General features: G+C 41.7%; 1 protein-coding gene across 2 annotated transcripts in view; it reads right to left on the bottom strand.

Annotated features, from left to right (window-relative positions):
• Positions 1 to 15,928, bottom strand: part of VIT (vitrin) — a 125,154-nt gene extending 109,226 nt beyond the window's left edge. For both annotated transcript variants that reach the window (XM_040224630.1, XM_040224629.1), the window contains exon 1: positions 15,679 to 15,928. The gene's annotated coding sequence lies outside the window, so the exon portion shown is untranslated. The remainder of the gene's footprint in view (positions 1 to 15,678) is intronic.
• Between the last annotated feature and the right edge of the window lie 6,428 nt (positions 15,929 to 22,356).

Raw genomic sequence — 22,356 nt, 5'->3', positions numbered from 1 at the left:
TTCTCCTCCTGCCCCCAATCCCTCCCAGCATCAGGGTCTTTTCCAATGAGTCAACTATTCGCATGAGGTGGCCAAAATATTGGAGTTTCATCTTCAGCATCAGTCCTTCCAGTGAACACCCAGGACTGATCTCCTTTAGGATAGACTGGTTGGATCTCCTTGCAGTCCAAGGGACTCTCAAGAGTCTTCTCCAACACCACAGTTCAAAAGTATCAATTCTTCGGCGCTCAGCTTTCTTCACAGTTCAACTCTCACATCCATACACGACTACTGGAAAAACCATAGCCTTGACTAGACGGACCTTTGTTGGCAGAGTAATATCTCTGCTTTTGAATATGCTATCTAGGTTGGTCATAACGTTCCTTCCAAGGAGTAAGAGTCTTTTAATTTCATGGCTGCAATCACCATCTGTAGTGATTTTAGAACCCCAAAAAATAAAGTCTGACACTGTTTCCACTGTTTCCCCATCTATTTCTCATGAAGTGATGGGACCAGATGCCATGATCTTTGTTTTCTGAATGTGGAGCTTTAAGCCAACTTTTTCACTGTCCTCTTTCACTTTCATCAAGAGGCTTTTTAATTCCTCTTCACTTTCTGCCATAAAGGTGGTGTCATCTGCATATCTGAGGTTATTGATATTTCTCCCGGCAATCTTGATTCCAGCTTGTGCTTCTTCCAGCCCAGCGTTTCTCATGATGTACTCTGCATAGAAGTTAAATAAGCAGGGTGACAATATGCAGCCTTGATGTACTCCTTTTCCTATTTGGAACCAGTCTGTTGTTCCATGTCCAGTTCTAACTGTTGCTTCCTGACCTGCATATAGGTTTCTCAAGAGGCAGGTCAGGTGGTCTGGTATTCCCATCCCTTTCAGAATTTTCCACAGTTTATTGTGACATTATCTTTCTTATAATTCAGAGCAGTGAAGTGACTTGCCTAAGGTCACACAGCTCCTATCCAAGAACCGTGGCAGTCACTGAAAAGGAAAATCATGGTCCGCATGCCTGGGATGCTCTGGGAAGAAAAATGGGAGAAGACCTTGAAATCATGCTGTCAGAATGTCCCGGTGGAGTTCCTGATGTACTTATGACCATGGTTCATGACAAGGGGTGATTTTGTCCCCCAGGGAAGATTTGTCAAAGTTTGAAGACATTTTTGGTTGTCAAACCTGGGGTGGAGATGCTATTGGCATCTAGTAGGTAGAGACCAGGGAAGCTGCTGAAGATCCTACAGCATGCAGGACAACCTCCACAACAAAGAATTATTCAGGGACTTCCCGGGTGGTCCAGTGGTTAAGAATTCACTTTGCAACGCAGGAGATGGCAGGTTTGATCCCTGGTTGGAGAACTAAGATGCTACATGCCGCAGAGCAACTAAGCCCATGAGCTGCAACTACTGAGCCCACGCAGCACAACAAAGGATCCCACATGACACAACTAAGACCCCACACAGCCAGATAAATAACTGCAAAAAAAGAGAATTGTTCAGCCTGACATGCCAATAGTGTCAGGGCTGAGAAACTGATTTAAGAGAATGTTCATTTTTTCAGTGTGTGTATCAGAATCTTACACTTACTGATGTTCCAATCTAGGAATTTTCCATAAATATTATAGGTAATATTTTTTTGATGGTTAAAGTGTGTGTTACTCAAGATCCCTTTTCCAAGATCATTTTTGATCACTGCATCGTTCAGGGAAAATCCTAAAGCAAAGATATTCACCCCTGGGAAGCTGAGTGGATTAAAATGCTCTTATGCATGTGTTTGATAATTGATATATGCCTATGCCATGAGATTCATTGATCCATGTGGCATGTTTCTACATGTCACAGAACCAAAAAGGGGAAGCTCGTCCCCGTGCGTGTGTTTCAGACCATCATTTTGTACCTCGTTAAGAATCTGACATATGGTAATGCTTACCACATCCGCAAAGGCTTCGACCAATAGTGATTTCCAGTGAGGCTGCAAACAGTAATTACGTTTCTGAAGTGGTAGTTTAGATCTTATATTGCCAGTGGGAAAAAATACTAGTTTGCAGGCATGCCCCCAAATGAGCTCTAAAGAACTCCTTCCAAGAGTTATTTATCCTCTGTAATGGAAGGGGGCAGGAAGAGCAGTAAATCTGGATGGAGGGGGATGGGCAGAGGGCCTCAGTAAAAGGCCAGGTGGACCATGACTGCTCCTTGTAGTTACTCTGGAAACTGTTCTCGCTTTAAATGGTTCTCATGGAAGCTCTGGAAGACGAGTTTCTCTCATCAGCAGCATCTTTACCTAATGCATTTGACACTGTGAATTAGCCCTCTTCCTCCCAGCAAGTTCTCTCCCCTGGGCTCTGAGGTTTGTGGTTTGCCAAGGGGCCGTCCACTGTTGAATCTGGAGCTGGGTTATTTGGTTCAGTCCAACTGGGATCCCCAGGGCCTTGACTGGCCCAAATGCTCTGTGCTTTTTTGGTCTGCCTTCAATTCTGAGGCCCAGAAAAACATTTTTGGGTCTGGCACAGCCTTCCAGCTGAGGTAGGAAGATGAGGGTGTGTCTGCAAGGTCCGTAGTATTTTGCTGTCGGCCTCTTGGTAAAGAGTGGGTTAGTCTCAGATGATAGGGTCCTGTTCTCTGGCTGCGACCATGAGGCAGGCATGGGGCATTCCTGAATTCCAGCAACCAGAGGCTTGGGGGGAGCGGGGGTGTGGAGGAGGACTGGGACTGAGGCTGAGCTATTGATGGCTCTGAAGGATTAAGTCCCAGAAGTTGGTGGGGACCAGCAGAAGAAAGAGAGTCATTTAGAAGCAGGAGACCCAGCTCTCCAAGGGGAACCATGTGGCCTCATGCTGTGTCCACTGTGGCTGAGCTGTCTGGAGGCCTGGACGTGGGATTGGTCCTTTGTTCCTCTTGAAGGAAAGTTTTGGAAGCTTACAGTCCACTCTAATAATAACAATCATATCATTTGTTGAATGCTCACCCTATGTTATACATTGCACCGGTGTGATCTTATTTATTATGGTGATCCCATCTGGTCACTACTATTGTACCCATTTTTCAGGGTAGGAAGTTGAGGCTCAGAGAACTTTAGCAAGCAATCAAACTTTAGTAAGCTGTAAGTTATAGAATAAGTATGTAATAGAATCCAGGTCTCAAACACTTAACCCCACTTACTACCCCCATGTTACAATCAAAAGATGGTTTTCCCTTCCTTTTTGTCTTGATACATCTATCCTAGGCTTTTTAAAATGCTCTGTGGACAATAGCTTAGAGCCACACTGTGAAATACATACATTTGTGACAAAATAGTCTTAGTTGTGAGGATTAAGAGGTTTTTTTGTTGTTTGAGAGTCATATTTGGACCTGAACTCACACACAGCTTTCTCCTTCTCACAAATGTTATTTAGGGTAAAGTGATGCACCAGGCGTATTTTTAAGTTTAACCAGGCATAACACACCCATCTAAATAAACATTTGAGAGTATTGTAATTGGCTGTGTAATGGGATGTTAAAATGGGATGAGCCTTTGTCTAAGTTTCAGCTGAAACCAAGTGCCAACTACTTCCCTGTCTAAGTGCTCTCCTTGCAGCTTCTCTAGCCATTGCCTGAGTGGGTGAAAGCGGGGAGACCATTGGCTCCCTTTCTGCATCTGGGGAGGCAGAGGAGGAGGGAACATGCCAACAACTATTCCTAAAGAAACCCTGCTCTCTAATCTCCAGCTACCCTCTTGGCTTCTACAACCACCTGTGTTGTCTGGAGTGAGGCAGATAGCCAGGATCCTGGTTTTTGGTTACCTCCTTTGGAAGTCCAGCTTGGATGCCCAGTGACCAGTTGAAATGACTGAGTAGTTGTGTCCCATGGACTTAAGGGCACAGTGGACTCCTGATTAAGACAGAGAGGGAATAGTTCATGGCAAACAAGACTACCTGTGTGAGAGTCAGCCTGGGGTGGCTCTAGGTGCCTCCCAAGCCGGGTCCAGGGAGGGCTCTGGAAAGGGCAGCAGAAAGCCACAGGACATCGCTCTCCAGCTGCCCAGTGGCTGGGGGAGGAACTGTAAGCCCCCAGCCAGAGCAAACTCATATGAAATGACATCTGGGAACCACAGGCAAGGGGTCACTAGCAAAGTCAGGGGGATTTTCAAATAACCCATAGAAGTGCTTCCATGGGGACAAGAAACAGTGGCACATGCCTGCCAAGCTTTATCTTTCCTGTCTGTGCCATCTTCAACTCTGGAACTGCAGAAACTGCCATTAGCAGTCAAGGGCAAGAGTGGTAAATATGCAGTGCAGAGAAGGAGAATGCAAGCCTGCCCTTTCCCATTGCAAAAAGCAAGCCTGAGATGGGGGATGAAATTGTGAATGCCATTTGCACGTTTTTAAGTTTTACCTAAGTATCACCTCCACATTAATGACTGAACTGAGATTGTTGGCAGGTGTAATGTAAGCAAGCTCTTTTAAAACACTCTGAGCATGGGACCTGCTCACATTTCATCCAGGGCAGAGGCAGGAACTGTCCACAGACGGTGTGTGAGTGGGCATTTGGGGATGTCTGGGTAAAATCTGGGAGCATTAGGATGGTACCCTCTGTGTCTGCTTTCCAAAGGACACCCTGGATCTCACCTCTTTTCTTCCTCCCCCAGCCTGTTCCCAAGTGTAGCCCAACCTCAGGGCCTTTGCACTTACTCTTCCCCACTAAGAATCCACAGAGATTGCTCCCTGGCTTCCTTCACCCCTCTCTCAGTTTAAACGTCCCTGTATCAGACATTCATTGAACCACACATTGCAAATCATCACTGCTCTGTCCAGCCCCCTTATCCCACCTTCTGAAGCTTTTTTTCACAGCCCATATCACCACCAGACTTAGACCTCTTACATCTGTTTATTTATCATGTGGTCCCAGGTTGGCAGCTCTAGGAGAATGGAGACTATTTTGTTCACTGTTCTTCCCAAGCACATAGAAATGTGGATGATACATGGCGGTAATCCAATAAATATTTGTTTTGCTGTCATTGAATAGCTCTGCTTCCCCAGATTCCTTTTATTGTTCAGAGTACAGGTCTATTCACCATATTCTAAAAGTGAATCTGGTCTGGGCAAGTTGACTTGTACCTTTATGTCCCAAGCATGTTTTCTCTGTCTGGGATATAAAGGGGCCCAGAGGACGGATTCACTTCTCGCCGAGATGCCAGTGACCCAATCCCTTGGAAACTGTACATTGGGTGCTCCCAAAAGAATAGTTTTTTTCCCCCCTTTTTATTTCTGAGAAGAAAAAAATGCAGACACAGAATTCCTTCTCCCCATAGCCCGAAGGATGATTTTTATGAATTTTTACCACATGTCCACACAAAACTTTAGCCTTTCTCTCACTGTGGGAAAGAATTTGAGCAATTTTTACTAGAGTCTTATCAAGGTAGAGACCCTTATCAGGGAAAATGATTTTCTGAAGCAGCCTGAATTGTAAGGCAGTATGATTCTTTCTTGATATTGATTTTAAGAAATTGGAGTATAGTTGCTTTACATTGCTGTGTCTGTTTCTGCTGTACAGCAAAGTGAATCAGCCATGTATATACATCTTCCCTCTTTTTTGGATTTCCTTCCCATTTAGGTCATGACAGGTCACTGAGTAGATTTCCCTGTGCAATACTGTAAGTTCTCATTAGTTATCTATTTTATAAGTAGAAATGTATATATGCCAATCCCAATCTCCCAATTCATTCCCCTGCCTTTGCCTTTTGGTGTCCATATGTTTATTCTCTATGTCTGTGTCTCTATTTCTGTTTTGTAAATAAGATCACCAAAGTGAAAGTGGAGAGTGAAAAAGTTGGCTTAAAGCTCCACATTCAGAAAACAAAGATCATGGCATCCAGTCCCATCACTTCATGGGAAATAGATGGGGAAACAGTGGAAACAGTGTCAGACTTTATTTTGGGGGGCTCCAAAATCACTGCAGATGGTGATTGCAGCCATGAAATTAAAAGATGCCTACTCCTTGGAAGGAAAGTTATGACCAACCTAGATATCATATTCAAAAGCAGATTACTTTGCTGACTAAGGTCCATCTAGTCAAGGCTATGGTTTTTCCAGTAGTCAGGTATGGATGTGAGAGTTGGACTGTGAAGGAGGCTGAGCGCCAAAGAATTGAGGCTTTTGAACTGTGGTGTTGGAGAAGACTCTTGAGAGTCCCTTGGACTGCAAGGAGATCCAACCAGTCCATTCTGAAGGAGATCAACCCTGGGACTTCTTTGGAAGGAATGATGCTAAAGCTGAAACTCCAGTACTCTGGCCACCTCATGCGAAGAGTTGACTCATTGGAAAAGACTCTGATGCTGGGAGGGATTGGGGGCAGGAGGAGAAGGGGATGACCGAGGATGAGATGGCTGGATGGCATCACCGACTCGATGAACGTGAGTCTGAGTGAACTCCGGGAGTTGATGATGGGCAGGGAGGCCTGGCGTGCTGCGATTCATGGGGTTGCAAAGAGTCGGACACGACTGAGCAACTGAACTGAACTGAACTGAACTGATGCTGTTTTTCTAGATTACACATATGTGTGTTAATAATTGATACTTTGATTCTTTCTGTGATTTGTTACCAGTTTAACCCTAGAATGAAGATAAAGGATACCTTTTGGGAACTGGCTACTCAAAGAACTTGATAATGAGGTCTGCTCCTTGGCCTTGCCCCTGAGAGTCTTCCCAACACACCAGGAAAGTGATTCTTAAGTCAGAAAATTATTCAAGAGTGACAGAAATAAAAACCCTGTCTTCCTAACAGCTTTTCCCTGTGACTTCCTGACCTTCACTCCATTCCATCAGTATTACTGGGGAGTCTATATTTACAAACAGGAATGACTTTCTTAGAAATTTGACTTGGCTTGAAAATTGTATTTTTAGGGATGGCAAAATTAATTTGGTGCAGTGATAGAAAAACCAAGACTATGTGTAATTGTTACCTGGTAGACTGATGATGTGAGCTCTGAAACTAGAATGCTTGGGTTTGAAGTTGGGCATCATCATGTACCGGCTGTGTGACATTGGATAACTTACTTCTCAGTGCCTCAGCTTTCTGATCTGTATAATGGGAATCATAACCACCTATCTCCTATGGTAGCTGTTAGGATTAAACGAGTTGACAGATGAAAAGGGCTTATAACAGTGCCTGGTACATGAGACTAACTCTCTAAGTGTTGGCAGTATTTACTGTTGTTGGGGTGATGGTTAATCATGATTACTATTATCATCAACATTCTCCTAACCATCCTCCTACAAAACATGGCCCATTCAGGCTTTAGGATTTAGCAGAGGTAAAGCCACCAGTTGAATCTCTCTCAGTAAGATTCTGCCAGGATTTGTTGTTCAGTTGCTAAGTTGTGTCTGACTCTTTGCCACCCAATGCACTGCAGCATGCCAGGCTTCCCTGTCCTTCACTATCCCAGAGTTTGCTCAGATTCATGTCCATTGAGTCAATGATGCCATCTAACCATCTCATCCTCTGCCACCCTCTTCTCCTGTTGCCTTCAGTCTTTCTCAACATCAGGGTCTTTTCCAATGAATCTTCTCTTCACATCAGGTGGCCAAAGTACTGGAGTTTCAGCTTCAGCATCAGTCCTTCCAATGAATATTCAGGGTTGATTTCCTTTAGGATTGACTGATTTGATCTCCATGATGTCCAAGGGACTCTCAAGAGTCTTCTCCAGCACTACAATTCGAAAACATCAATTCGGTGCTCAGCCTTCTTTATGGTCCAACTCTCACATCCATACATGACTACTGGAAAGACCATAGCTTTGACTAAACAGACTTTTGTTGACAGAGTTATATCTCTGCTTTTTAGTATGCTGTCTAGGTTTGTCATAGCTTTCTTTCCAAGGAGCAAGCGTCTTTTAATTTCATGGCTGTAATCACCATCCACAGTGCTTTTGGAGCCCAAGAAAATAAAGTTTTTCACTGTTTCCATTTTTTCCCCATCTATTTGCCATGAAGTGATGGGACTTGATGCCGTGATCTTAGGTTTTTGAATATTGAGTTTTAAGCCAGTTTTTTCACTCTCCTCTTTCATCCTCATCAACAGTCTCCTTAGTTCCTCTTCTGCCATTAGAGTGGTATCATCTGCATATCTGAGGTTATTGATATTTCACCTGGCAATCTTGATTCCAGCTTGTGATTCATCCAGGCTGACATATTACATGATGTACTTTGCATTTAAGTTAAAGAAACAGGGTGGCAATATATGTCCAGTTCTAATGGTTGCTTCTTGACCTGCATACAGGTTTCTCAGGAGGCAGGTAAGGTGGTCTGGTATTCCCATCTCTTTAAGAATTTTCCACAGTTTGTTGAGATCCACACTGTCAAAGCTTTTACATAGTGATTAAAACAGAAGTAGATGCTTTTTCTGGAATTCTCTTGCTTTCTCTATGATCCAATGAATGTTGGTCTCTGGTTCCTCTGCCTTTTCCAAACCCAGCTTGTACATCTGGAAGTTCTCGGTTCATGCACTGCTGAAGCCTAACTTGAAGGATTTTGAGCATAACCTTACTAGTGAAATGAGCATAATTATATGGGAGTTTGAACATTCTTTGGCATTGCTGTTCTTTGGGATGGGATGAAAACTGACCTTTTCCAGTCCTGTGGGCCACTGCTGTTTTCCAAATTTGCTGGCTTACTGAATGCAGCACTTTCCCGGCATCATCTTTTAGGATTTTAAATAGCTCAGCTAGAATTTATTGCCTCCACTAGCCTTGTCTGTAGTAATGCTCCCTAAGGCTCATTTGACTTCAGACTCCAGGATGTCAGGCTCTAGGTGAATGACCATACCATCATGATTATCTGGGTCATAAATACCTTTTTTGTATAGTTCTGCTGTGTATTCTTGCCACCTCTTTTTACTTTCTTCTGCTTCTGTTAGTTCCTTACCATTTCTTTTCTTCATTGTGCCCATCCTTACGTGAAATATTCCCTTCATCTCTCCAATTTTCTTGAAGAAATCTCTAGTCTTTCCCATTCTATTTTTTCCCTCTACTTCTTTACACTGTTCATATAGGAAGGCTTTCTTTTCTTGCTCTTCTCTGGAGCTCTGCACTAAGTTGGGTGTATCTTTCCTTTTCTCCCTTGCTTTTTGCTCTTCTTTCCTCAGCCGTGTGTAAAGCCTCTTTGGACAACCACTTTCCTTCTTGCATTTCTTTTTCTTGGGGATGGTTTCGGTCACTGCCTCCTGTGCAGTGTTATGAACCTCTGTCCCTAGTTCTTCAGGCATAGTTCCTCTGTCTACTAGATCGAATCCCTTGAACCTATTCATCACATCCACTATATAATCCTAAGTGATTTGATTTAGGTCATACCTACCTGAATGGCCTTGTGATTTTCCCTACTTTCTTCAATTTAAACTTGAATTTTGCAAAAAGGAGCTGATGATCTGAGCCACAGTTAGCTCCAGGTCTTGTTTTTGATAGAGCTTCTCCATCTTCTGCTGCAAAAAATATAATCAATCTGATTTTGGTATTGACCATTTGGTGATGTCTATGTTTAGAGTTGTGTTGTTGGAAAAGGGTGTTTGCTATGACCGGTGTATCCTCTTGACAAAACTCTGTTAGACTTTGACCTGCTTCATTTTATACTCCAAGGCCAAACTTGCCTGTTGCTCTAGGTATCTTTTGACTTCCTATTTTTGCATTCCATTCCCCTATGATGAAAAGGATATCTTTTTTTGATGTTAGTTCTAGAAGGTCTTGTAGGTCTTTATAGAACTGTTCAGCTTCAGCTTCTTTGGCATCGGTGGTTGGGGCATAGACTTGGATTACTGTGATGTTGAATGGTTTGCCTTGGAAACGAACAGAGATCGTTCCATCATTTTTGAAATTGTACCCAAGTACTGCATTTTGAATTCTTTTGTTGACAAGAAGAATACTCCATTTCTTCTAAAGGATTCTTGCCCACAGTAGTAGATATAATGGCCATCTGAATTAAATTCACCCATTCCCATTCATTTTAGTTCACTGATTTCTAAGATGTCACTGTTCACTCTTGCCGTCTTCTGCTCGACCACATCTAATTTACCTTGATTCATGGACCTAACATTCCAGGTTCCTATGGAGTATTTCTTTACAGCTTTGTACTTTACTTTCACCACCAGCCTTTGGCCCAACTGTCTCATCCTTTCTGGAGCTATTAGTAGTTGCCCTCTGCTCTTTACCAGTAGCATAGTGGACATCTTCCAACCTGGGGGGCTCATCTTCTGGTATCATATCTTTTTGCCTTATCATACTGTTCATGGGGTTCTCATGGCAAGAATACTGGAGTGGTCTGCCATTCCCTCCTCCAGTGGAACGTGATTTGTCAGAACTCTCCACTATGACCCATCTGTCTTGGAGGGCCCTGCACGGCATGGCTCATAGCTTCATTGAGTTATGCAAGCCTCTTCGCCATGATTAGACTGTGTTCCATGAAGGGGCTGCCAAGGTTTGCTTTTAGGATCCTTGGTGAAGGAACTGTGACCATAATTGGGCTGAATTCTCCTAGAGCCGCAGACAGGGGATAGTTCTGTAGTTTGGTTCCTGCTCTCTCTGCTCAGAGATTTGTAGGGATCTTTAGCCCATTCTCATGAAAATCTTCTAGATGACTGTCAGACAATAGGCTCAATCGAATGGCTAAGGAATGTTATTTAGCATTCTTAAAATGAGTTGAAAACAGCATCTTGCAAAGTGACAGTGAAGCAGTGTGTGCCTGCACAGTCACTTCAGTCGTGTCTGACTCTGCAACCCTAAGCACTGTAGCCTGCCAGACGCCTCTGTCCATGGGATTCTCCAGACAAAAGTACTGGAGTGGGGTTGCCATGCCCTCCTCCAGGGGATCTTCCCAACCCAAGGATCAAACCTGCGTCTCTTGTGTCTCTTGATTGGCAGGTAGGTTCTTCAATTAGCACCACCTGGGAAGCCCCGACACTGATGCAGACATGGACCTAAATATGTTTTTAAGCTATAAGACCAAAATCAAACATAGCAAAATATTCTCTAAGCTGAATCTAAATCAAACGAATTTTTGCTCTGCTTTGTTTCGAGACCCTGGCTTGTGAATTTGACTCAGGAAGGATTCTGGCATCTCGGTTCCCCTTTCACCCTCAGGGTATGAGCACCAGAGGAATGCGAGAGCAGATTCCAGTCACATCTGCTGGTGGGGGGTTTGCTCTTTGCAGGTTGCCACACGAGGTACCGCTTTTATGGGTCTCAACCCAGGCATCGCCTGGTGCCTGCTGCGCGCATTTTCCAGGCAGCCCCGAGCATTTCCGATGGGCGATCTCTCAGGATTTCTTTAAGGCTTGCAGTCTGTTAAGTGGAAGTTTTCTAGTTGATTAAAACCAAATTCTGAATCCAGTTTCCACAACTGTGTGTTTTGTGGTAACCATAGGAAAATGCAGTCAACAAGACTGAAATAGTCTGTGCTCTGTTGAGAATGAGATTTTGGCCCTTCACCTCCTGGTCTGTAAAGAAGAACTCACCTAGATGGTCTCAGATTACTTCAATTTGTGTGTGTGTGTTTGTTTTACTTAAAATTCCCATTGGATTCTTTTTCAATCTTCTCTGTCCCTTTGCTGAGCTTCTCATTTTGTTCTCCTGATTTTGTTAAATTATTTATCTGTATTTTCTTGTAGCTCTCTGAGCATCTTTAGAATTATTTTGCATTCTTTGTCAGGCAGTTCATGTATCTCCATTTCTTTGGTGTCAGTTACTGGAGGTTTACTGTGTTTCTTTGCTGGCAGCATGTTTCTCTGATTCTTCTTGATGCCCATAGCATTGTGTGGATATCTAGGCATTTGAAGAAGCAATCACCTCTTTCCAACTTCATGGACTGACTTCTGTAAGGAAAGACCTTCGCCTGCGAGAAGGGGCACACTGGAGTGTACTGTGATCCATCTAAAGGTACAGGGCTCTAAGTATGGGGGTTGTATTAGCTCTAGGTCCAAGGAGATGTGATAGCTTGACAGCTCAGGCCACAGCATAAACAGCATCGTGGTCCCTGGAGAGGAGGGCAGAGGATCCACAGTGGCTGCAAGGGCTATGGGAGTCCTCAGTGATACTTTTAGAGGCTGGGGATCAGGGCAGGCAGTAGCGGTGGCTTAGCCAGGAGTGTGCATACACTGGGTTGTGGGATCAGCTGTCTGTAGGGTTGAGAGCCAGGGTTGGCAGCAAGGGCTAGGGCCAATCTTGTGTGCAAGGGCCCCTAGCTGTCAGCAAATACCCCTGTCACTGCAGAATCTCCCTATGGGGTATGCACAGCAGTACAGTCAGGTGAAGGGAGTTGGGCTGGAGGGGCATAGGTGCACAGCTGGAGGAACTAGTTGCAGGAGAACCCGGCAGTCCAGGCCAATGTAGGAATCAGGCCCTGGCTGGCTGTGTGCAGTCCTGTGCCTTAATGAAACTTCTAAGAGCTGGCACTGTCAGAAAGCCATTTCCGATGGGGAGACACGACTGGCCCTGGTCTCTCGCTTATTTCTTGCCCCGTTCTCTGCCTGAGCAGAAGCCGCTCACTGCCACCTGCACAGGAAAATTTCACGTCTGTAGAAACTAGCAAATTCTCTGTGCACTTCTCTCTCTCAGTGTATATGTGTTCAGGGAGCCAGGAATTTTACCACTTTCTGCAAGCCACAGGGAGACACATGTTTTGGCAGCCAGAAAGGGACCTTTGGGGTTTCTCAAAATACAGACATCACAGAATGGCTGTGCCTCTCTTGATTTAATTGAAATATTGATTAGTTCAGATCTCCTGCAAGATAGCAAGAAATTTTTAATAATTGAAAAAAAATTTTTTGGCAGTATCACATGGCATTTGGGATTTTAGTTCCCCGATCAGGGATCAAACCTGCACCCTCTGCACTGGAAGCATGGAATCTTAACTGCTGGACCACCAGGGAAGTCCCAAATTTCTATTAATTATATTAAGATCACATAGTTCCACATATCTGTTTGCTTACAACATCCAAAGAGTTAATGTTTAAAAGTTTGAAGAGGATTGCAAATGATTTGTTTAACAGCAGATTTAAGTTCTTCATTCCAGCCCCATACCATAAAAAATTACTTGCTAACATTTGGGTACTGACCAAGCTACAACAGCTTGTACCAGCTACAAGTTGAAGTTTTTTTGCCACAACCCTGTGAGGTAACCACTAATAGTAGACTCTTTTTACAGATGAGAAAACTGAGGCCCAGAAGGTTTACAAAATTTGCCAAAGGTAACACATTTAAGAAGTGTCAGAACCTCCTGCCTGACAAGCCCCTACAGGATCCATAGCGTGGGAGGGCCACTTGGCCTTCACTTTACCTAAATTTAGATATTTGACATTATCACCACATGAGGTTATACAGTCATAGATATGCACCAGAGAACTAAAAGAAGTCTGAACCACAGTGTCCTCTATGGAAAGATAAGTGTAAATATATATCTACATATATTTATTTATACACATAGGATTATACATACGAACATACATGTATACACACTGGATTATATTTCATTAGCATAAAGTTATATTACTTTTCATTTTTGAGTATGTTGAAGTCTTTAGTTAGGTGAGCACAGACATTTTCAATATATTGTAGGTTCCATTACCCTGTTTTGATTTTGTATCAATAGTATACATGAAGACTCAACAGTGAAATTGGTCTGGCCATGTCTTAACACTGAAGATATTCCAGTGCATAGAACCATAGGATTAGGAAGGCAATTTTGTCACTTCTTTTGTGAGGAAATGGAGACACAGAGATGTTGAGTAACCTCCCCAAGGTCACACAGCTGGAAAGCCCTTCGACTGACAGAGCAGTGAGCTCTGTCCTGCACCCACTGCTCTTGATCCCTGGCTCGTGCCTCCAAACTAGCAAGGAGAGGCTAAGTTGCACATGTGGGCATTGTTGTAGGAACATCCTAGAGGTCATGAAACATTTCACAACCAGTGACTCCTTCCCATGCATTCTATTTTTTTTTTTCTTTTAGTATTTGCGAAGAATGGTTCCATTTCTTTAGAACTTTTCACATTTCAAAACCCTTTTAAAATTGAGAATCAATATTGAACCCCATAGCCATCCTGGGAGGGGTTGTATGCAGGCATTATTTTTCTATTTTTCAGATGGAGAAACAAAAGTCAAAAACTGTTACACACCTTTCTCAAGACAACACCGCTAAATAGTGACAGAGCTGTGACTGTGATTTGGGGCTCCTGGCTTGGGACACAGCGTTGAACCACACCGCTCTCCTGTCTAGCAGTATGTCTTACGGGAATTACAGATGGGAACAGCACAGCATTTTTGTTCTCCTGATGCTATTCATAAACCATTCTCAAACCCAGTGTATTTTCACTGAAAGAAACTATTCTTCATGTGATCAGCAACTTGGCAAAAAAGATAATTAGATCGTCTAAACGCTATTCATAAAGTAAACGCTACGTCAGGATAGATATTAAGCACTTTCAAGGTTTCTACCGTATTTCCTTTCAGGGGTGAGGTATAAGATATATTTAAATGAAGCTTAGTCTGGGAAACCAGCATATTGCAATTAAAAATGCAGCCCTTGTAGTCTTGCAATTCTTTGTCTAAAGTCCTTCAACAAAAGAGGGTATTTTAATTCAATAAATAAGACAGGCACTTCCAGCTTTCCTATGGGAGAGTAGCTACCGCTTGCAGTTCACACACGCACAACAGAGAAAATACACAAACAAATAGTATTTGATTTTTCTTGGCTACAGACTGTTTTCATCTTTCAAGAAACCAAGGGAAAAACAACCTTAGAACGTTACCACCAAAACTTCCAAATTTATTGCAACACAACGTAATGGCAAAATGCTATTTTCTTAGTGCTCACATTTTTGAATAACCACCATGGCCAAAAATGCCTGGTTTTATATTTACAATAAACCCAAAGAAAATCCTGAATTCCACTCTCAAAGCTGGGGATGGCAAAGATGCCGTGGGTTGTTCAGAGCAAACCATCGCGTCTAATTATTCAATCTTATCCTTTCGGTTTAACCTGAGCTTGAGGCATTTATTTCATGTTTATACTGGTTTAACACAAGTCATGCTTGAAAGAGATTTCGTATCCTGTTTCCCTGTGTAAAGTTGGGCTACAATAGAAGACTTAACAATGCCGGCTGTTTCTTGGGCTTATCAGTTAAAGAAACATTCAACCTAAGAAAACACTTCCAGTGTAAACAAGATACAAAATCACACATGGAGCCACATTCCTCCAAGTTCTGTCTGAATAGAGAAAAGTATAGATCTACTCTAAATAATTTCTCTTTTAACTTAGCATCAATATGCCCGTATCTGCTTTTCCTTCATTGTTATAAGCAATTTGTTCTGCTGCTATTGTATTCCACATAGGAAGTAAGGTATAATATGGGGTAATAATAGATTTAAACGTACTTTAAAGTTCTACACAAACATTATACTTTTCAACTTATTTTAACCACAATTAAGTTGGTTTAAAAGATACAGTGAAAATCTTGTTCTAATCTTACCTCAGCACAATTTAGAGTTGATATACATATATTAGTTGTTTCCAAAGATGTCAGTTACCATTCAATTCTCCTGAGACTGAAATTTGTATAGACTGATTACTTGATCAAGGGATGTATTCTAGTTTCTTAATGATAAATATATTTTCATGTTTTTATAGCAAGAAATGGAAAGCAAACTATCTAAATAACGTAACAATTCGTTAGAACATACCTTGTTTGAAGAAAGCAAATTTTTTTCAAAACTTTTCCACCACAGAGAACGGATATCCCTTTTTCCTTAAGCTTTTCTGCATCACAGATCCCATCCAAATTATTCTAAAGAAGAAACAAGAAGAGGTCCAAGCACCTTTTCTCTTCTGAGAAGAGTTAATCAAACATTCCTATCAAACTCTCAGCACTTTGACAAGCACATTTTACACTACACAGATACACACACACACACACTCTCACACTCACACACACTGCTTCTCACACTGGTTTTAGTACTGAATTAGGCGGTCCTCTTTTAAATTTCCACTCCCACTTTTTTTTTTTTTTTGGTAAGGATTTCTAAATATTCTTTCTAGCCCAAAGCACACATTTCCAGCAAGCAAATTCTACAATTAAAAATTCTAAAAAGCAGCAGAGAAGCACCTAGATAAGATGGAAAAATTTTAAGTATACTTTAAAATTGACTCAAGCAGGGCAATTATATTTTCTCTTTCTTTTTCAAATGCTGGCAAACAGCTGGATTAAATTGCATAAAGAAATAAAACTGTACAAACACTACTGAGCTGGTTCTATTGGACTCTCACTTTTGGAGTAGAAATAATTTTCCTACATGTTAAAGCTGTTTTTTGGTTTAGTTCACTTCGGTCCTTTTTGCATTTTGGCAAACTTAATGAAATGACTGTAGTGTATGCTTCTGGGAACAGGACACAAGATAATAACAGTGGGAAGCAAAACCTGACTCATGTTTCAAAAAAACAAATGATGGATAGCTCACAACATAAGTGCAATCTGCATATTTACATATTAGTGTCATCAATTAAATTGAAGCGATTCAGGCCCAAAACATACGTGAGCATATCACAACATCTTAAAAACAGACCATAAAAAAGTACATCTGACACTCCTGGATATTCAGATGTTTATCAGTCTGACAGCTTCTTTTCAGCTAGGGTGGGAGGGAGCCCAGGGCCCGTCCTCTGGACTGTGCACTTACCCAGCCCAGCCCCAGGAGGAGAATCTTCCCCACGAACGACCCCTGGGGATTGCTCCCTTTGAATCTTTTCCCTCTGTTTGGTTCTGCATTTTCTCAATCCTGGGGACTTCCCTGGCAGCCCAGTGGCTAAGACTCTGCACTTCCACTGCAAGGGGGATGGCTTTGATCCCAGGTCAGGAAACTAAGATCCCGCATGCTGCACAGCATAGCCAAAACATTAAAAAAAAAAAAAAAATTATTGACTCTATTTCTTCTTCCTTAAAATCCTAGGTCCATTGGTGGTAAGGTGGTATTGCCACATAGAAGATGCCCTTTCCCATCCTTTGAGGGAAGGTTTGGATGAAATGGCAGTCCAAATATAATTAATATTGATACTATTTCTATTAATGTTAATAATGCTAATTACCATTTATGAAATACTTATGCTCGGAATGGTGATAAACCCTTTACATATATCAACTCATTTAATAGATAGAACAACCTAGAGGGGTTATTACCATTACTTTCACACTACAGATAAGAGAATTGAAGCTCAGAGAGATTAATTGATTTTCCCAGGTCAGCTGGCTGGAAAGGTAAGAACTGAGGTTCACATTCAAAGTTGGCTGACCCTTAGGCAATGTGCTGTGTTAGGGCTGAGAGCTTCTTTTCTTTCATTTGTTTAACTTGTTTTCTTTTGGTGAATAAGGTGGAATCAAATGTAAACATACTGAAAACATAAGAAGAGATGCTCAAAGTGAAGTGGAAATTGAAGAACAATGTTTGTCGTGATGGAAAGTTTTGGAAATACATAATGATGGTGTTTATACATAATACTCCACTATGTGTATAATTAATGCTAATGAATTAATTAGCAAAATGGCAAAATTTTTGTTGTGCATATTTACCACAATAATAAACAGTATTAAAAGTGAGAGAAATTCTCCTTTAAAGTAAGCAATGAAATATCACTTTTTAATGTTGATTAAATAATACTGATTATTTTTTAAATGTCTCTAAGAGCTCCAGTTGAGCCATTTCAAATCCTGAAAGATGATGCTGTGAAAGTGCTGCACTCAATATGCCAGCACATTTGGAAAACTCAGCAGTGGCCACAGGAATGGAGAAGGTCAGTTTTCATTCCAATGCCAAAGAAAGGCAATGCCAAAGAATGCTCAAACTACCGCACAATTGCACTCATCTCACACGCTAGTAAAAGTAATGCTGAAAATTCTCCAAGCCAGACTTCATCAATACGTGAACCATGAACTTCCAGATGTTTAAGCTGAATTTAGAAAAGGCAGAGGAACCAGAGATCAAATTGCCATGATCTGCTGGATCATGGAAAAAGGAAGAGAGTTCCAGAAAAACATCTATTTCTGCTTTATTGACTATGCCAAAGCCTTTGACTGTGTGGATCACAATAAACTGTGGAAAATCCTGAAAGAGATGCAAATACCAGACCACCTGACCTGCCTCTTGAGAAACCTATATGAGAAACCTATATGCAGGTCAGGAAGCAACAGTTAGAACTGGACATGGAACAACAGACTGGTTCCAAATAGGAAAAGGAGTATGTCAAGGCTGCATATTATCACCCTGCTTACTTAACTTATATGCAGAGTACATCGTGAGAAACGCTGGGCTGGATGAAGCACAAGCTGGAATCAAGATTGCTGGGAGAAATATCAATAACCTCAGATATGCAGATGACATCACTCTATGGCAGAAAGTGAAGAGAGACTAAAAAGCCTCTTGATGAAAGTGAAAGAGGAGAGTGACAAAGTTGGCTTAATACTCAACATTCAGAAAACGAAGATCATGGCATCCGGTCCCATCACTTCATGGGAAATAGATGGGGAAACAGTGGAAACAGTGTCAGACTTTACTTTTTGGGGCTCCAAAATCACTGCAGATGGTGACTGCAGCCATGAACTTAAAAGACGCTTACTCCTTGGAAGGAAAGTTATGACTAACCTAGATAGCATATTCAAAAGCAGAGACATTGCTTTGCCGACTAAGGTCTGTCTAGTCAAGGCTATGGTTTTTCCAGTGGTCATGTATGGATGTGAGAGTTGGACTGTGAAGACAGCTGAGTGCCGAAAAATTGATGCTTTTGAACTGTGGTGTTGGAGAAGACTCTTCAGAGTCCCTTGGACTGCAAGGAGATCCAACCAGTCCATTCTAAAGGAGATCAATCCTGGGTTTTCATTGGACGGACTGATGCTAAAGCTGAAACTCCAGTACTTTGGCCACCTCATGTGAAGAGTTGACTCACTGGAAAAGACTCTGATGCTGGGAGGGATTGTGGGCAGGAGGAGAAGGGGACGACAGAGGATGAGATGGCTGGATGGCATCACCAAATCGATGGACATGAGTTTGAGTAAACTCTGGGAATTGGTGATGGACAGGGAGGCCTGGTGTGCTGCAATTCAAAAGAGTTGGACACGACTAAGAGACTGAACTAAACTGAAGAGCTCAGGAAATTCTTTTCATTTCCCTGAGATTCAGTTCTCTTATTGTTTAAAATTTGTATTTATTTTTTAATAATTTTATTGAAGTATAGTTGATTTACAGTGTTGTGTTAGTTTCGGGTATACAGCAAATTGAATCAATTTTATATATACCTGCATCCTCTCTTCGGAGAAGGCAGTGGCACCCCATTCCAGTACTCTTGCCTGGAAAATCCCATGGGTCGGACATGACTGAGCGACTTCCCTTTCACTTTTCACTTTCATGCATTGGAGAAGGCAATGGCAACCCGCTCCAGTGTTCTTGCCTGGAGAATCCCAGGGACCGGGGAGCCTGGCGGGCTGCCGTCTATGGGGTCGCACAGAGTCAGACACGACTGAAGCGACTTAGCAGCAGCAGCAGCATCCTCTCTTAGGTTCTTTTCCCATATAGGCCATTACAGAGTACTGAGTAGAGTTCTCTGTGCTATACAATAGGTCCTTATTAATTATATTATATATATATATAGTAGTGTGTATATGTCAGTCCCAGCCTCCCAGTTTATCCCTCCCTTGCTTCTCCCTGGTGGGCATAAGTTTGGTTTCTACATCTATGACTCTATTCCTGTTTTGTGAATAAGTTCATTTATACCATTTTTTAGCTTACACATATAAGTGATATCATATAATATTTATATTTCTCTCTGACTTTCTTTACTCAGCATGTCAATCTCTAGATCCATACATGTTGCTGTAAATGGCATCTTTTCATTCTTTTTAATGACTAATATTCCATTGTATATATGTACCACATCTTCTTTATCCACTCCTCTATCAATGGACATTTAGGTTGCTTCCATGTCCTGATTATTATAAATAGTGCTGCAATGAATATTGAGGTGCATGTATCTTTTCAAATTATGGTTTTCTTTGGATATATGCCTAGAAGTGGGATATGGTAGTCCCACTTTTAGTTTTTTAAGAAACCTCCATACCTTTCTCTGTAGTGGCTGTATACATTTGCCATCCCAACAACAGTGTAGAAGGTTTCCCTTTTCTCAAACCCTCTCTAGCAATATAGACTTTTTGATGATGGCCATTTTGACCAGTGTGAGGATACCTCATTTTAGTTTTGATTTGTATTTCACTAATAATTGGTGATGTTAACCATCTTTTCATGTCCTTTTTGGCCATCCCTGGTGGCTCAATGATAAGAATCCACCTGCCAATATAGGAGATGTGGGTTTAATCCCTGGGTTGGGAAGATACCCTTTGGAGAAGGAAATGGCAATCCACTCCAGTATTCTTGCCTGGGAAATCCCATGGACAGAGGAGCCTGGAAGGCTATAGTCCATGGTGTCACAAAAGAGTTAGACACAACTTAGTAACTAAACAACAGCAGCAGTGTCTTCTTTGGATAAATGTCTATTTAGATCTTCCATCCATTTGAAATATCACTTTTCATCAGATTGCCTAGAATTGGAAAGCTGGAAAATGCCTATGGCAGACACATGGTAACCCTGATGTGCTGCCTGTGCTGTGGACAAACATGGTTATTCTAGAGAGCCATCTAGAAGTACTTAGTCATGTTACATATGTATCCTAGGACCATGAAACTCCTTGTGGTATAGTCTTTGGTGAGCTTCTTGCACAGAGCCATGAGAAACCCATCCCTAAAAAATTAAGAGTTAAGTATGGGAGATACACAGTATGAACTATTATGTAGCTGCGATTGGAAGATCTGATGCTGGCCACATGATGAGAAGAATGGACTCACTGGAAAAAACCCTGATGCTTGAAAGTGGGCAACAGAGGATGAAATAGTTGGATGGCATCAACTCAATGGACATGAGTTCGAGCAAGCTCCGGCAGTTGGTTATGGACAGGGAAGCCTGGTGTGCTACAGTCCATAGGTTCACAGGGAGTCAGACACAACAGAGCAACAATAATAACAACCAACGATTGAAAAGGATGTTTAAAATATTCAATATGACCAAATTTAAGACCTGTTTAATGACATCCTGGGGATTCTGCTGCATTTGGTTAGAATATTCAGTATATGTCTGCTAAGTAAATTTAGTCTAATGTTTTATTTAAGGCTGATGTTTCCCTATTGATTATCTGGATGATCTATGCATTGATGAAAATAAGGTATTAAATTTTTCTATTATTATTATATTGCTATATATTTTTTAGGTCTGTTAATATTTGCTTTATGTATTTAGATGCTCCTAAATGGGTCCATGGTGTTGCTAAGAGTCAGAAACGACTGAGTGACTTCACTTTCACTTTTCACTTTCATGCATTGGAGAAGGAAATGGCAACCCACTCCAGTGTTCTTGCCTGGAGAATCCAAGGGACGGCGGAGCCTGGTGGGCTGCCATCTATGGGGTTGCACAGAGATGGACATGACTGAAGTGACTTAGCAGCAGCAGCAGCATCTAGAAGCAAAGAGCCAGATGTGGGATTTGAACAATGATTCCCCACACCAGATCACCTAGGTCTGACTGTTGGTTTTGGTACCTGTCATTTGGCAAACAACCTAAATTCTCTGTTTTTTAGTTTCTTCATCTGTAAAGTGGGGGGAAAAATAAAACATGTATCTCCAAGTTATGACAATTAAAAGAATTAATACTTGTAGAATTCTTGGGATCTTGCCTCATGTGAAAGAAAAAATACTACTATTTGTGTTTTTTAAATAAATAAAATGGACAGCAACACTGATTTTTAGCCAACAAGGCTAAAATCAAAGTATTGTTGGGACTGGTTCTTATCTAGAAGCTCTGAAAAAGACTCCACCAAATCAGATTGTTGGTAGAATTCAGGTCCTTGCAATTGTAGGACTGAGGTTGCTGTGTTCTTGCTAGCTGTCAACCAGAGGCTGCTCTTAACTACTAGAGGTCATCCCACTCCTCATTACATGGCTCCTTTCATCCTCAAACCAATGATGGTGTGTTGAATTGTTTTCATGCCTGAGTTCTCTCTGAGTTCTTCTTTTACAAGAAGCTGGAGAAAACTATTTTTAAAGAGCTCATGTGATTAGGTTAGGCCAACTGGGATAACTGTCTTATCTTAATGTCAATTGATTAGTAACTATAATTATATCCACAATGTTGCTTTGTCAGGTAACATAATATCATCATGCCCCAGGGGAAAAGATTGGGATGGGGGCATCTTAGAATCCTGCCTACGACAACCGTTGATCTTAAAAAACATTATTCTAAGTAAAAGTAAGAAACAGATTGAGAAATACAGT

This window comes from Oryx dammah, unplaced genomic scaffold (assembly GCF_014754425.2).
Source record: "Oryx dammah isolate SB20612 unplaced genomic scaffold, SCBI_Odam_1.1 HiC_scaffold_25, whole genome shotgun sequence".
Classification (NCBI taxonomy): domain Eukaryota; kingdom Metazoa; phylum Chordata; class Mammalia; order Artiodactyla; family Bovidae; genus Oryx; species Oryx dammah.
The sequence above is the reverse complement of the archived record's forward strand: the minus strand, read 5'-3'. Positions and strand labels throughout refer to the sequence as shown.